Raw genomic sequence first — 4,965 nt, forward strand, 5'->3', positions numbered from 1 at the left:
ACATACCTTTGTTTTGACCTCCGCTAAGAATCTCACTGATTGGTACATCAAAGACAGCCCAATCTGACACCTAGTGCAGTATCATAATCGAGTCTAGGGGTCGGGTGTAACTTTCCAATTTTGCCCATCAATCTCCAAGGTCCAAGGCAATACTAGAAATCTGGTCCAGTTCAAAGATTCAATTAATCCTACACTGTATGTGCCTAGGGTCTTACCCTTGTAGCTAAGACAAGCCACATCAACCAACTTGGTGGCACCATAGTGTCAGCCTCGTCAGGATAAGTCTCCCCAGACCGATCCACTGGCTGTGAACATTCTAAACTAACACGAGTCTCATTAAGTGTCCAGTTTAAGTGCATTACACAGAAACATACCAAGGGAACATGAATCAAATATGTACTTTTATTCATTTACAATAAATTCATAAAGTACATCATTTTGATTGAAGCTAAGGGCATACTAATGAACCTACAATTTATCTATATTTTATGAGGTTTTTGCATGAAAATTTATGCTGGTTTAATTAGATTTTGCCCTATTTTAGCTTGATTGCAAGAAAGATTTTAGGGGCAGCCAAATCAAGAAAAAGAAGGCAAAAGCAAGAAAAGAAAGCCCAAAATTTATCAAGTTCAGCCCAGCCCAGCCATGAGAGCAAGGGAGTTTCATTCGGCCCAAGTAGTGCAAGCTAACTCTTTGGAAAATCCAAGGGAAGAAGCCTAGCAAAAAGGAAATTTCAGTCCAGCCCATTTTTAGCCCAAAGAACAGCCTAGAGTGTAGCCTACATGAGTTCAAAAGCAAGCTAAGTTGTAGCCCAAATAGCAGCCCAAAGGGAGCTAGGGGCGGAAACTCCTAGAAGTTTCTTGAAGAGAAGGAAGGAGCACTCTAGAAAGTTCATGAGGGGTGTAATACACCCAATTCTAGAGACTTCAAGAAAGGGCAAGAGAAGAGAAGAAGGTTAGGCACAAGGAAGAAGAAGAAGAAGAAGGGCTGAAGGAAGTTCAAGACGAGCAAGTTAGAAGAGAAGGTGAGTTCGAAATTGGGGGTTTGTGATTCAAAGATAATTTGTAATAATTCAATTGTAGTTTCATTCTCCTTTAATTTGAATTTTGTTTCTTTGCTATATTTTCTTTCTTCTTTCTCCTTCTTCCATTCTTCCTTCATGTATTTCAGCTTGTAAAATTTCAGTTCAGCAATCTAATTCTTTTTTATTCATTCGAATGGTCATGAATTGTACTTGGAGTTTCTTGAATAAGGGTGTTTTTGTAGATTACTTCGACCAATTAACCTTCAAAACTCAGATCTGAATTCTCAAATCTGAGATTGCAAGATCTGAATTGGTTGAAAGAGAATTCAGATCTGCAATTTTCAGATTGGTCGAATGGATCTAAAGCTTGAAATTCCTAGAGTGCTTTAGAAAGACTCTAGGAATTCAGATCTACTATTCAAGAACTGAATTGGATGCAAAATTAGAGATAACTTGCACAATTCAGTTGGTGATCAATTCAGTTTTGAATTGATGCCTTAGAAGTGTTTGAAGAAATGCATGCATGGGGATTAGATTCTTGTTAGAGATAGAAGAATTGTCACTCATACATAGGATGAACATGTGTTTGAGAGAGGCTGTTCATGACCTTGGGGTTTCACCAAACCAAGGCTCAATTATGATTTATTCGAATGATCCAAATTGATAGATTGCTGAATTCTGAGATTGAAATTTACTGCTTACTCTTCTAACCTGATTTGAAGGCAATTGGACCAATGATTTAGATAGATTTTAATTTAGGATTTTTAGCTTTCATTAAAGTTTTGATTTATTCGTTAATTAGATAAGAAGTACTCAATTTAGTATTGATACTTGTTTCCTAAATCCTCGTGGGAACGATACTTCACTCACTACTTTATTACTTGAACGGCTAGTGCACTTGCTAGTGTCACAATGAGCCACACATCAAGTTTTTGGCGCCGTTGCCGGGGATTTATAGAAGCAATATTAGGAAACATTGAGAATTCTTAATCTGGTATCATTCAGAATTGCATTCATAGTTGGTTTAATTTGCTTAATTTTACATTTTAGCTTTGAATGCAACTACTGTACTACTGTAGTTATGTTTCTTCTTTCTTAAGTAGATTACTTTCTTTTTCTGGTTTCAGTTTCATTTTAATAAAGGCATATTTGATTTCTATTCAATCTTGGTGTTGTTCCCTTCAAAAAGAAAAAAAAAGAAAAAAATTCACAAAAACATGAGTGTTGCAGATCTGAGTTGCATTCGGCACTCAGATCAGTAGATTTCAGATCTACAACACTCAGCCGAAAAGAATTGCTTGTGTTTCAGCCTTTTATTTCCTTTTCCATTACAATATATATATATTTATATATATATATAAATATATATATATAATGAAAAAAAGGGAAGATCTTTTGAACAACAAGAGGAGCAATTGAGAATTCGGATCAGAATTCAGATTTGAGTTCAGATCTGAGTTCCTCTAAACTCAGACCTGAACTGATGCAATTTTGAGGGGAATTGGGTGTCATCACCACCCCAATTCACCCTAGGGCACTTCTGCTATTCCCAAAAACAATTTGGTAGCAATAACTGAAGGTAAGGCAATTGAGAATTCAAATCCGAACTCAGACTTGAGTTCAGACCTGAATTCTGCTATTGCAGAACTGCTCAGTTCAAATCTGAGTTCAGATGAACTCAGACCTGAACTGATACAAGTTTGAGGTGAATTGGGTGCCATCATCAGCCCAATTCACCCTATGATACATCCGACATACCCCAAAGGTAATTGGATAGCAAAGAATGAGAAAGAAAATTCAGATCTGAACTAATACAGATCTGAACTATAGTTGAGGACTGAATTGATACAGAGCACATTTTGGATTTTGGGTGAACTGAACATTTGCTTTATCCACTTGTAACCGAGCTACATTAGCTAAGGAGGTGTATGTTTGGATTGAATAATTGTTATGCCTCAGATATTTAATAAAAATTAGCACTTTCCAAGTATTTCTATTAGCATTCAGATCTGTAGTAGGGCTGCTACAGTACAACAGTTAGCAGACCTGATTTCAGGTCAGGTTTGTGCTTTCGAACACCCACACATTCTTGGATGCTCTTTGCAAAATAAAAAAAAAAAGAAAAAAAAGAAAAAAAAATTCTATGATGACCAGCTTTGATCTCTTTTGAGAATGAACTGAACTTGAACTCAGATCTGTTCTACAGCCTGCTAATTTGTAGCAGTAGCAATGCCAATAATGCAGACCTGATTTCAGATTTCTACAAAAGTTGTGTGGACCGAATAGCTTGCAATACCAAACATTGCAGACCTGATTTCAGGTTTCTGCAATCACTGAACATGAGCTACTCAGGCTTGGATATCCATTTCTAAATTTAAAGTTTTTGTTGGCCAACTCTGTTTTCTAATAAAGTTACAGATATGAAGTGCAGGTGGTTTGATATGAGATCTGATCTAAAATATCTTTGGACTGAGTCTTGTTCTGTAAAACTGCTAACATCATTTCTGAATTGCAGCAATTAACAATACCAAACATTGTAGACCCGATTTTCAGGTCTTAGCAAGTGTTTGATATGCATCAGCTATACAGGTTTGGGCTTCAATTGTAGAGCTTAAAATCCTTAAACCAAGCCTAACTCAGGACTGGTTTTAGTTTATTTCAGGTCCTTTTAATATATTTTTCATATCAGATCTGATATCAGCCCTAAAGCATCACAGATTTGATTCTAACCTTAATGGATGTATAATGCAGTGTATACCAATGAGTGTGTATGAGATATACAGCTCAGATTTGAATTATTATTTGTTAATTTTCTCTGGACTAACAATACCAAAGACATGTAGATCTGAACTCAACTAAATTGGATCTGAATTCAGATGTTGCAATCGATGGATGTAGATAAAGGAACCTTGAATAAGATGTTGGTTTAGATCTGCTTTTAGTATAATCGGCTTCATTTATTCATGATAGGATGTAGGTTTTTGTATTCCAATAATTCACTTTACATTTTCAGTTGTGATAAGATTAGTTATTTATTTTCTTTTGTGAATATTGCCCTTTTTATTGCTTTGACCTTAACAGTTTATGATAAGCAGACCAGAACTGGAAGAGATCCTTTACGACCCGGAGATTGAACGGACTCTCAGTGTCCGTTTGAGAGCTGCTAGGCAAGTCAGACAAGAAGCATAAGAAATGGCTGAACAAAGAACTATGATGGATTATGCTAAGCCCACCCTCACCGGGACTGCCTCCAGCATTATCAGGCCAGCTATTACTGCCAATAACTTCGAAATTAAACCGGCCATAATCCAAATGATACAAAATACGGTTCAATTTTGTGGTATGGCCCATGAAGATCCAAATGCCCATATTGCTAACTTCTTGGAAATCTGTGACACCTTCAAACACAATGGGGTAAGTGATGATGCCATCCGGGTGAGGTTATTCCCATTTTCTTTGAAGGATAAAGCCAAAGCTTGGTTGAACTCATTATCGGTAGGATCTATAGCCACATGGGATGAAATGGCTAGCGATTCCTCTCTAACTATTTCCCCCCTCTAAAACTGCAAAAATGAGGAATGATATTACTACATTTTTCCAACAAGAGGGGGAATCTCTCTATGAGTCCTGGGAATGTTACAAGGAGCTACTAAGGAGGGTTCCTCACCATGGCCTTCCGATTTGGCTGCAGGTGCAAACATTTTATAATGGTCAGACCAATTCAAACAAGACCATCTTAGATGCAGCAGCTGGGGGCTCCATAAACTACCAATGGCATTCAGAAGTGACACTAGTTAGAAAGCAGCATGGCCTTCATAATGTGGATACATACACAACTCTCTCTGCACAAATAGGAGCACTTAGAAAAAAATTTGATGAGATGCAGATGGCAGCTATGAATGTGCAGTATGATAAGTGTGGGGGAGGCCATAATAGCACTG

General features: G+C 37.2%; 1 non-coding gene across 1 annotated transcript; it reads right to left on the reverse strand.

Annotated features, from left to right (window-relative positions):
- Positions 1-4,592: 4,592 nt before the first annotated feature.
- LOC148851662 (small nucleolar RNA R71) lies at positions 4,593-4,699 on the reverse strand. Its single transcript, XR_016100116.1, has one exon. It is a non-coding gene; the product is annotated as a small nucleolar RNA R71 (small nucleolar RNA).
- Positions 4,700-4,965: the final 266 nt, after the last annotated feature.

Source organism: Nelumbo lutea, chromosome 5 (assembly GCF_056320005.1).
Source record: "Nelumbo lutea isolate HS-2025 chromosome 5, American lotus-T2T, whole genome shotgun sequence".
Lineage (NCBI taxonomy): Eukaryota > Viridiplantae > Streptophyta > Magnoliopsida > Proteales > Nelumbonaceae > Nelumbo > Nelumbo lutea.